Genomic DNA, 12607 nt, shown 5'->3' on the forward strand with positions numbered 1-12607 from the left:
ATAAGTAAAAACTAGTTATATGTGGTGTTTTTGTGAACAATGTTTGTTATACCCAGATTTCGAGCTATGTTAAATATGACCTCGAAAGTTGGATTCACAACAAATGGTCTCGTAAGGTTTAAAGTATGCTCCAGGATTGAATATCGAGCCTGCAAGAATCGATATGACCTCGAATGTGGCGATCTCGAAATGTTCACGATCTCGAAAGGTAGCTCCCTTAAGGCATCTATCCTCAGGGATGATCTCGGATCAGGGGGCTCCGAGCCTGACACACGTACGACCTCAAAGCCATATGATCTCGGGGGATGTCGTTAGCTCGAGCGATGATGTGAGACCTAGGAAAATAAAGCCCTGGAGATACATGATAATAACCTTGAAAATCTATAAGTATTATCCACAAGAGACGCAGTCCACATTTATTATTGTAAATCCCCTAGAATCGTGGGATATTATTTGATTAGTTATACGCCCCCTGGTCTTCAGGGGACGTTTCCTTTTATATCTGATTATAGGCATTTAAAGCCATTCATTTTATTTACACAAAAAGAGTAACTACCCAAAATATGTGGGATAGTATTCTACAGCCTTCTTTATAAATAGAGAGGCCATGCACCATTGTAAAGGACCGAAATTCTGAACCTGGAGAGAAAACTCTGAAGAATTCATGCTTAAGAATTTTCAGAGATAATCTTGAGTTTAATAACAGAGACTCATGGACTAGGCAGATTTAACTGCTGAACCACGTAAAAATTGTGTGTTTGTATTGATATATTTTAATTAGCCATTATCAGTTATTGTTTACGTGCTCTCCTTTCACTGTTGACGAAAAATGGTGTCAACAGTTTGGTGCTTTCATTGAGAGCCTTAAGCTTTCATCCCTGAAAAAGTCATGGCCACTAACAATCAGAACACACCTGAGGAAAATTACCCAAGACGTCCTGGAAAACAACCAATGGAGAACCCGGATGTTGAAGAGAGAAGTGGGTCCTCTGATTCCCGGGGACCACCTCCTCCACCAAGAGATGAGGATATGTACTACAATCCTGAGCGGTACGTTCCTATTGTGGAACTTGAAAACCGGCAACTGAAACAGCTGTTGGCAGAAGCCAACAAACGGAATGAGGAGTTGACAAGGATAGCCGCTGAGGCGCAGGAGGCTCAGCCCCCGCCTCCGCGCGAAAACCAAGTCCCTCCTCCAAGGGATGTGCATGTTCCTCCCTGGAGACCCCGCGGGCGTCCACGAAAGGATGCTGCCACAAGGAGGCCGACTCAACCTCCGGCACCAACAAAGCCATCCGCTCCACCTAGGCCCCAGAGGAATACTTGAGCTCGGGCCCCGGCTAACCTGCCTGTGGAAGTGCCTGCAGGAACTGAGAATAACCAAACCCCTGCAGAGGCTCAGACTCAGGTACCTGGGAGCGCACCGAATGCGACTGACCCATCTCGGGCAAATTCTGGACCCTCTAGGCTGCGACAAGGGTGGCAGCCACCGTCGCCTATACGATTCCCTCCTTCACCCATAAGATATCCTTCGCCCCCACACAGAAACGCTCAACCTGTTCGAGATCAGGATCAAGGGCGTGCGGGGGAAAGACAAGGAAACAGGGAGACTTTCCAGGAGCGGAGAAGCGCTCCATCTGAGAGAAGTCAGACGTCTCGGTCTCGCACTGCGGAGACGAGGCAACGTGGGAAGAATCAATCGCGAAATAACCGAGCAATGAGTTTCACCAGTGATGAGTCCGGAGAGCCAGGTCCGTCAGTAAACACGACCGAGGTCGTAAGAATACTGGAAGTTGCAAGAATCGTCCTGACCTGCGAAATCATCTGAATTAGAGTCGGGGGAATGGAGACCAAACAAATCCGAACCTAAGGGATCGCTTGAATAGGCGTAGAGATCCCTCGCGAAGACGCGAGCCTGGAATCACGATCAATGACAGTCAATTCCAGACAGCACCTCCTACTGACCCAGTCCAAGAAAGAATCGATCAGCTCGAAAGAGCCTTTATGCTTTTAAAGAATGAACGAGGAAATGGTCGATATGAGGACTCTGATGAGGAGCTCGAGCCGTTTGCTCCCCATATTTCTGACACTCAATTTACTCAAGGGTTTCGGATTCCTCACGTCCCTACATTTGAAGGAAAGACCGACCCATGTAGTCACCTGAGCACGTTCAACACTATCATGAGAGCCAGTAACGTGGGTTACGAGCTCAGGTGCATGTTGTTTCCAACATCATTGGCAGGACCTGCCAAAAGTTGGTTCAAAAAGTATAAGAGACACTCAATAACCTCATGGGAGCAGTTGTCTAAATACTTTAAGAAGCAGTTCAGAGCAATGGTGGGGCTCAGACCAGAAGCATCCACCTTAACTAACGTCTGGCAGCAACCGGGCGAAACATTGAAAAGTTACCTAACAAGATTTAATCTGGAAGTAGCCCGAGCTCGAGACATGGATGACAGTGGACACCTAATGGCTATCCGAGCTGGTGTATTACCGGGAAGTTCCCTTTAGGATGACATGCAAGGGAAACCGGTAAGGTCAATAACCGAGTTTAACAGACAAGCGCAGAGGTTTGTCAATGTAGAGGAAGCGAGGTCGACGCTCAAAGCAACCTCCCAGTCCGAAACTACAACGATAAACATCAACTCTGCCTCAACCTCGGCAGACCCCTCCAAGAGGAAAAAGAACGAAGGAAGTAACCCCGAAGCTGAGGGAGGAAAGAAAAAGAAAGGGGAGAGGTATTTCTCCGTGTATAGGGTATACACCGAGCTCAATTAGTCTCGGGAGAACATATACCTGGCTAATGAAAACCAGGTCCCCTTTAGGCATCCGGACCCAATGAGAAATCAAAAATCCAAGAGGGATTCCAGTAAGTATTGTCGATTCCACAGAGACACCGGGCATACAACTGATGAATGTCGGCAACTGAAGGACGAGATCGAAGGGTTGATCTCGAGAGGTTACTTCCGGCAGTATGTCAAAAACCAGAGTACTGGACAGACGGCCGCGGGCCAGAGAGTAGCCGCGCCTCCGACGACACAAAATAACAACTCCCGATCTCGGGAAGAAGACAGGCCCCCGCCGATTGATGGAGAGGATGTAATAACCATATCGGGAGGGCCTCATCTCGCAGGAGGAGGCAGGAATGCCCAAAAGAGATATGTTAACGAGTTAAAGACAGGGGACGGGTCTCCTTATGAACCCGAACCTAGGGCACCAAAAATCCAGAGGATTGAAACACAACCTATAACCTTCACCGAGGAAGACGCCTCCCATGTCCAGTTCCCTCATCATGATCTGTTGGTCGTTACTCTTCAGCTGGCCAATAAAAGGGTTCACCGAGTTCTCATAGATAATGGGAGCTCAGTCAACATCCTTTATAAAGCAACCCTCGAGAAGATGGGACTCTCCCTTTGCGACCTGAAAGCATGTGCAACTACTTTGTATGACTTTTCAGGAGAAGGAATTGCCTGTATGGGATCCATTGAGCTCCCCGTGACCTTGGGAGACTATCCAGTCTCAGTGACCAAGATAATGGAGTTCGTGGTGGTAGACTTACCATCTTCCTACAATGTGCTGCTCGGGAGACCCGCCCTGGTCAAGCTGGGGGAAGTTTCATCGATAAGGCATTTGGCCCTTAAGTTCCTGACCCCTAGCGGAGTCGGGACATTAAAAGGAGACCAATTGGCAGGGAGGGAATGCTATAGCATCTCCTTGAGAGGAAAGAAACAGACGAGCGCACAAGCACTCGTCATCATACAAAACAAAGACGGAACGGTTTTAGAAATTGACGAGGAGATTGATCCGAGGATTGAGGAGAAAGTTGACCTCGAACCTTTAGAGGAGCTCGAAGAAATTCAGCTCGAGGAAACTGATCCCTCGAAGAAGGTGAAGGTCGGAAAACACCTCCAAAACGAGGAAAAATAGCAATTAATTTGTTTTTTGAAGAAAAACCAGGATGTCTTCGCGTGGTAGCACTCAGACATGGTGGGGATAAGCCCGAATGTAGCAAGCCACGCACTAAACATAGACAAAAGCTTTCCTCCAAAGCAACAAAAGCGAAGACAGCTAGACGAGGACAGAAAGAAGGCGTTAAAGGAGGAGGTTGACAGGTTAAAGGCAAACCGATTCATTAGGGATGCCTTTTACCCTGACTAGGTAGCCAATCCGGTGTTGGTCCCAAAGCCCAATGGGACGTGGAGAACCTGTATTGACTACTCAGATCTCAACAAAGCTTGCCCAAAAGACTGTTTTCCGTTACCAAGGATTGACCAGCTCGTAGATGCCACGGCGGGGCACGGCCTGATGCGTTCATGGATGCTTATTTTGGATATAACCAGATTCCCATGCATGCCCCCGACCAAGAACATACGAGCTTCATCACGGATAAAGGGCTTTACTGCTATAATGTCATGCCATTCAGGCTCAAGAATGCTGGAGCCACATACCAGCGGCTCGTAAACATGATGTTTTCAGAACAAATAGGGAACAATATGGAGTTTTATGTTGATGACATGCTTGTAAAGTCTTAACTCAACAAGAACCATATTGATGACCTCGAAGAGTGCTTCGACGTGCTCAGGAAGTATAACATGAAGCTAAATCCTCATAAGTGCACTTTTGGGGTATCTTCAGAAAAATTCCTAGGTTTTATTGTGAACTCTCGTGGAATCGAAGCTAACCCCGACAAGATCAAGGCCCTGATTGACATGCCCTCACCTCGAAGGCACAAAGATGTCCAAAGTCTGACTGGCAGGATGGCGGCCCTAAGCAGATTCATCTCGAAGTCTACTGATCGTGGTCTTCCATTTTTCAACTTACTGAGAGGAGGTAAGAAGTTTGAATGGACAGAGGAATGCGAGCTGGCCTTTCAGGAGCTCAAAAAGCACCTAGCAGAACCACCCATCCTGTCAAAACCTGAAATGGGAGAAGTATTGTACCTATACCTTTCAACCACCAAACACGCGATAAGCGCAGTGCTCGTTCGAGAAGAAGAGAGGGTGCAAAAACCTGTTTACTACATCAGTAAAAGATTACTGGGGGCAGAGTCAAGGTATCCATTGATGGAGAAACTCGCGCTCAGTCTAATTCATTCATCCCGTAAGCTCCGCCCCTACTTTCAGGCACATCCCATCCATGTGCTGACTGATCAACCACTCAGGCAAGTCCTGTCTAAACCAGAAGCTTCAGGTCGGCTTCTTAAATGGGCTGTTGATCTCGGTCAGTTCGAGATCACCTACCACCCGAGAACGACCATTAAGGCACAGGCATTGGCGGACTTTATAGTGGAATGTACTGGTATAGCTGACGACGAGGTAATAACCACGGCCCACGAGATGTGGAAACTTTACGTCGACGGCTCGTCAAATGAAAATGGAGCGGGGGAAGGGGTCATTTTAGTTACCCCCGCGAGAAGCAGATTTCATTCAGCCCTAATATTTGACTTCAAAGCGTCGAATAATGAGGCCGAATACGAGGCTTTACTCGCGGGACTTCGAATAGCTAAGGAGCTCAAAGCTAAAGCTACACATTGCTACAGTGACTCCCAGCTAGTGGTTAATCAAATCTTGGGTGAATACCAGGCTCGCGGCACGAGAATGGCAGCTTATTTGGAGAAGGCAAAATTTGCGTTAGAATGTTTCGAATTCAACACAATCGAACAGGTTCCCCGCGAGCAGAACTCAAATGCAGATGCCTTAGCTCGACTCGCCACGTCCGCCGAAAATGAAGAGCTGAATGTTGTGCCCATAGAACACCTATCAGTGCCTAGCATTAATGAGCCAGAAGAGGAAGATGTGTGTATGATCGAGACAGAGCCGACCTGGATGACCCCGATAGTTGATTATCTCGAAAACGGAGTTCTTCCAAGCGATTGGAACCAAGCTCGAAAGTTGATGTATCAACTTCCCTGTTACACAATTTTGGATGGAAGGTTGTACCGAAGGGGATATTCCATGTCGTTACTCAGGTGCATAACCCCTCCCGAAGCTAAGAAAATCATTGAAGAAATTCATGAAGGGTTCTGCGGAGATCACACCGGGGGGCACAGCCTGTCCAAGAAAATCATACGCTAGGGATATTTCTGGCCAACTATTAAAACGGATTCTTTCGAGTATGTGAAAAAATGCGACAAATGCCAGAGATTCGCCACGATACCCCGAGCCCCACCATCCGAGCTGACCATATTGACATCCCCATGGCCTTTCGCGGTATGGGGCATCAACCTCATAGGCTCTCTCCCGACTGGCAAAGGCGGAGTGAAATATGTTGTAGTCGCCGTGGATTACTTCACAAAATGGACGGAGGCTGAACCGTTGGCAACTATAACCTCAAAGAAGATCCTTGATTTCGTTGTAAAGAGCATCGTGTGCCGATACGGAGTGCCGAGGAAGATCGTATCCGACAACGGAACCCAGTTCGATTGCGACCTATTCACCAACTTTTGTGAAAAGAACGGTATAATAAAGAGTTTTTCATCAGTGGCTCACCCTCAAGCGAATGGCCAGGTCGAAGCTGTAAACAAAACCCTCAAGAGTTCTCTGAAGAAAAAGTTGGAGGAGGCAAAGGGACGGTGGCCCGAAGAATTGCCCCAGGTCCTTTGGGGATACAGGACCACGACTCGAACATCAACAGGGCATACCCCGTTCTCTCTTGCATGCGGCTGCGAGGCAATGTTGCCCATTGAGGTAGAAATCCCAACGATTCGAACTCAGATTTACGATCAAAGTTCAAACCACACTCAGCTCGAAGAAACCTTAGACTTGATTGAAGAAAAAAGAGAAGAGGCTCAGCTGAGAAATGCTGCCTACCAGCAACGAACTACCAGATATTTCAACAAGAGGGTTCGAGATCCAAAGTTCGGAATGGGAGATCTGGTGTTGAGACGCGTATTCTTGGCAACCCGAGATCCAGCAGCTGGAGTGCTCAGGCCGAACTGGGAAGGACCGTACCAGATAGAGTCAGTCATCCGACCTGGTGTGTACAAACTTGCGAGATTGGACGGGAGCCTAGTACCGCGAGCATGGAATGGCGAACACCTTAGACCTTACTATCAGTAGTGTAGGAAAGGTGTTGCCTATAACCATGAGTTTCTATTTGTATTAGTTTGTTTGTTTTTGAATTTCATCAAATAAAAGATCCATTTCGTTCAAATATGTTATTTCTTTTTATTTTTGCAATCTCTCTTAATTTAATAACCTATGGTCACACTCATAGGATATTAAGGGGGCATCATTGGTACATATACCATCAGCTTAAAAAATAAAATAACATATACAAAAAAAAAACACAAAGCATTTGGATATAACCAAATACGCGAGCCTAGATAGTTCAGACATAACCGAATTATAAAAAACATATAAAGTATTTGGATGTAACCAAATACGCGAGCTTAGATAGTTCGGACACAACCGAATTATCAAAAACCGAAAACGTTTGGAGTTAACTAGATGTGCAAACTTAACAGGTTTGGAACAAACCAGCCAAAAAAACTAATCGATGATAAGTAGGAACCTAAACCTATTTCGAGATAAGTCGAGATCGAGGCTGGAATATCTTAAAGAAAAATAGTTTCGAACTCTTAACCTCGGAGCAAACACTGAGGATGAGGAAAAGTGACTAAACAAAAAAGATATAACCAAATCATTCACATTACACACCATATAAGTACTTTTGGGTTCATGGTTAAAGTAACATCCGACTTTGAAAAATAACGAGGTCGGAAGCGGATAATTTGAACAAACTGTGCATGAATGCATTGAGCTTCGAACCTAAATCCACAATATGTTTGTATGAATAAATAAACATAAATGATTCATCCATAAAAAATGTGCAAAATATTTCGAGCCAAGAAACGTAAAGCATATATAAGTAATATTTAAAGAAATTGTATCAGCCCCGAGGGCATAAGTTAAAATAATTACAAAAATAAGGGGACGCAGCCCCAATAGATGGTTTCCCCGAGATCAGACTTATGGAAGAGGAGTCTCCTTGGCCTTCTCGGCATCAGCGGCACCGGATTCCTCAACGATTAGCATGACTGTCCTCCTGGGCTCCCTCCGAAATGGCATCCCGAGCAGCCTTTTCCTTCTCGAGCTGATCAGCCTCCTCCTTCTCGAGCCGAGCATTCCACCTGTCAAGAAGAGTCGCCTCGTGAGGACCTAAGAAGCTGGTGTCCAGATCTTCATTGTAGGCCCACATTCGGTACATGGCCGAATCAACCGCTTGATCCTTCTTCTCTTTGTATTCAGCAAGGAGACGAGCTTTTTCATCTTCCATGATGTCAAAGGTGGCAGCCTTTTCCTCTTCAAGCTTCTTGTTGGTCTCTTGGAGCTGGGTGATCTCCTTCTTATGCTCCTCGAGCTCAGCTTTCAGCTTCCCGATCTCGGTGGCCATACCCTCATGTTTCTTAGCTCCTGCCTCAAACTTTGCATTTGCTGCCTTCAGATCATCGCTTGCTTTGAGGTGGAGATCCTTCGCCTCCTGAGCATGAGACTTGCTCGAGTGGATCTTGTTGTTCAACTTATAATTGAGCTGGGCAGTGAAGGCAAGAGACTGACAAAGGAAGAGACCACCATTAGCTCCAGGTCAGTGTGATTATAATAAAAAAAGGAAGGACTATAGAAGGATGCTTACCGCGACAGTGTGCTCGATACTCTTCTCATAGAGAACAGTGTAGTCTTGGGTATCATTTAAGCATTGCCATTGGGGAGCTTCGAGACTGCCAAAGCTCTGGCCGATCCGGGACATAACATCCGAGACCAACGTAGATCCATGGGACTCAGCAGCATTGTCCACCACATATGCATCCATGTGGGTGGAAATTGATAGCTTCTGAGCTCGAGAAGCAGGAGGCTTTCTAGAAGGTGGACCTAAGGATGACTAAACCACCACAGGAGGTTAGGACTCAACCATAACGGAAGGACCGACCAGCGAAGTCGGCGCCACTGCAGAGGCGACGACCTGCGAGGACGGCGCCGTTGTGGAAGCGCCGGCCTGGGAAGTCGCCGCAACAATGGAGCTCGAAACCGGCGGAGCAAGGGGAGGTGTTTTCTTGGACCTCTTGGGGCCCTTGCCCGGCTGATCGATCTTCAGCGACCCCGCTCTGGGGCGCTTGCTCCTCTTGGCGCCAGTACTTTCGATGAGGTTGTCGAGGTCGGAGTCCATCTTGCTTGCATAAGTCACAACACAGAGTGAGTCAGTAAAAGAGAAGCATACAAGTTGTTTCAGTATCACAGACATATAGAGTGATGATAGAAGAAACCTAACTGGAACTCTCCCCCGAGCTCGAGCTTGGGGACCATGAAATTCCCCCGTCTTCAGAGGAGGCGGGGGGAGTGCCTTCCCTATATGTGGGTGATAACCTCGAGAGGTCCCTATAATCATTGGTCTCGTACTGAACAGCTATCCCATTCTACACCTCGTTCGTGGTATACATGGTGTCGTATTTCCCGAGCCCACTATCAAACCTATGGACACAGTCATCTACCCAACTCCATATGTAGAAGTGGTATCTATCCTGCGGGCATGAGGCTAACCTATTGGGCTTATGTTTTAATAAGGTGGGGGACCACATTCTCGAGGTGGGGAGGGTTTTACCTTCATCCGAATCTGAGCTCGAGGCCTCATCATTAGCCTCATTCCCCGACAGCGGACTCCTTATGCAAACTGGAGGTGGCGGCCTCGTTTCTCTCCTCGGAGGAAGGGCGCCTGTGGGCGGGGGGACCTGCTCTCAGTCTTCATATTTTTTATTGGACCAGTCAAAGGTGGACTGGCCCTCCCCCAAAAGTCCGCACTTTCGAAGCCTATCCTCGTTTAAAAGGTATAAGAGAGACCTCCTTCCATGGGGGAGTTGAAGCAGGGTCTCTCTGTGCCCCTTCATTGTATCGTCGGGGGTGGGACGCTGAAAATTGGCTGAAGGGCAAGACACATTTCAGCTAAGTATGGATTTAATAACTAATGCTTCAAGCACAGAAATAAAGATAACGAGAATACTTACGAATCCGCCTGAACGAGTAGTATCGAGACGGGGACAGACCGTCTGTCCAGAAGAAGGCCCTTTTGAAATCAGGCGGATGATTGGGAAGATCTTCAAAGACCTTCTTCTCCTTGGGATAGCTCAAGAGATAATAAAAGCCATCCCCTCCCCGAGCTCGGGAGGGGTTACTTTTCAGACAAAAGAGATATAAAATCTCTTTAGGCGAAGGTCCTTTCCACCCCATCTCGTGGTATAAGGACCTTAGGGCAAACAACACCCTGCAAGAATTGGTGTTGAGTTGGAACGGAGCCAACCCAACGAAATCCGTGAAGTCTTTGAAAAAAGACTTCAAGGGCAACAGTGCTCCCGCCCTCATGTGTTCCTGGCTCCATGCCGCGTATTTCACATTGGCATTGCGACCCCCAGGGGCGAAGCAGCTTCGTTCATGGTCGACCGGAGCTCGATACTTTAAAGAGCCTGATAAGCTGAGGCCATGGAAAGCCAGGATTTCGGTTATCTGACTAGTTGTGGTAACCGAGCTCCAATAGTGCTCGGCTTCAAACATTTCTCTCCTCGGCTGTGAGGAAGAAGGTTCCCCCATTAGTGAAAATTGGAGCTCTCCTGGATGGTATGCGACAGTGGCCCTTAGTGCAGGGTCGAGGGGAATCGGCCTAGGTCCTGAATTGGGTTCCGGATAGAGGGCCTCCCGAAGAACTCTCCTCTTTCCCTCTATGACCTCGTCTATCTGGCGGCGGTAATGAGCTCGAATATCCTCCTGCTCGCGCGCAAGCTCGTACTCCCTTATCCGACGTTGATTCCAGGCGAACAGCTATTCTGGGCTCGGGGTTTTTGGCTCGTAAGGGATTGCCAGCAACGACCCCCACCGTCTTTCCAGATTCTGTGACATCTAGCGAGAAAGAAAAAATGGTGAGGGCCATGCATGCAAGAGTTGCGAGCTCGAAGTTACGAGCTCGGGGGTTTAGGAACAAAACAAGCTAAATATTAAGACCCTTATTGAAGAGTCAGGGCGTGCGTTCCACGAAAAAGAAAAGAGCGTGGATAATTTTTGAAAATCCAGAAAATCAAGGGAAAAAAGAGTGACGGTTAACCAGAAAAGGCAGCCTTGGGTTTCGTGCATTTGTCAAGGAACGCACGCCCTGACTCTTAAAAATTTCAACGCCCAAAAAACAGTAATCTTGTTCAAACATCAAAACTGGGTATGAACCAGTGATGTAAATTCAGTATGGAAATCTAAAAAGCATGAGAACCTATCGGGTGAAAATCTCCTATCGTATTATGCTAAGAAAATGAACAAGCACATTCCAAAGACACAGCAAGAACACTATGAACAGCAACTGGCAAAATGGAAAACAAAGATTGCACACTTACACAATAATGGCGATTGCAGAGAGATCGTTGACTGAAGGAGAGGCCTCAAGTAAGAGCTCACGGACTCGAACAAACCAGGGTTTCTTTGTTTCTTTGGCCGAGAAAACATGCGCGGGACAGAAGCTTTATAGGAAGGTCTCTGGTTTCGTTTTCTTTTCTTGCTCCTGATGAACGAAAATAAAAGAAGATGATGAATGGAGTCTCGCATATATAGAGGGAAAAAAGGAATTAATCTGGGACGTTGAACGAAATCCTTGAAAAATCCAACGGTCAGGGGTCAATGACAAGATGGCGCCGAAAAGGTGTCAGACGGACGATCGTGGGCGTGTTTCCAAGGTACTCAAGTACCAAAAATGAGCAATACCCAGCTGACGCGTGTCCATTTTCAAGAGTGTATGACGGTACAGTCCCCAAAGAAAGTAGTTCAAAAGTTTCCTTCTCTTAGGATTCGAACAAATACTTTTGAGGGGGCAAGATGTTATACCCAGATTTCGAGCTATGTTAAATATGACCTCGAAAGTTGGATTCGCAACAAATGGTCTCGTAAGGTTTAAAGTATGCTCCAGGATTGAATATCGAGCCTGCAAGACTCGATATGACCTCGAATGTGGCGACCTCGAAACGTTCACGATCTCGAAAGGTAGCTCCCTTAAGGCATCTATCCTCAGGGATGATCTCGGATCAGGGGGCTCCGAGCCTGACACGTGTACGACCTCAAAGCCATATGATCTCGAGGGATGTCGTTAGCTCGAGCGATGATGTGAGACCTGGGAAAATAAAGCCCTGGAGATACATGATAATAACCTTGAAAATCTATAAGTATTATCCACAAGAGACACAGTCCACATTTATTATTGTAAATCCCCTAGAATCGTGGGATATTACTTGATTAGTTATACGCCCCCTGGTCTTCAGGGGACGTTTCCTTTTATATCTGATTATAGGCATTTAAAGCCATTTATTTTATTTACACAAAAAGAGTAACTACCCAAAATATGTGGGATAGTATTCTGCAGCCTTCTTTATAAATAGAGAGGCCATGCACCATTGTAAAGGACTGAAATTTTGAACCTGGAGAGAAAATTCTGAAGAATTCAAGCTTAAGAATTTTCAGAGATAATCTTGAGTTTAATAACAGAGACTCGTGGACTATGCAGATTTAACTGCTAAACCACGTAAAAATCGTGTGTTTGTATTGATATATTTTAATTGGCCATTATCAGTTATTGTTTACGTGCTCTC

This window comes from Humulus lupulus, chromosome 3 (assembly GCF_963169125.1).
Source record: "Humulus lupulus chromosome 3, drHumLupu1.1, whole genome shotgun sequence".
NCBI lineage: Eukaryota > Viridiplantae > Streptophyta > Magnoliopsida > Rosales > Cannabaceae > Humulus > Humulus lupulus.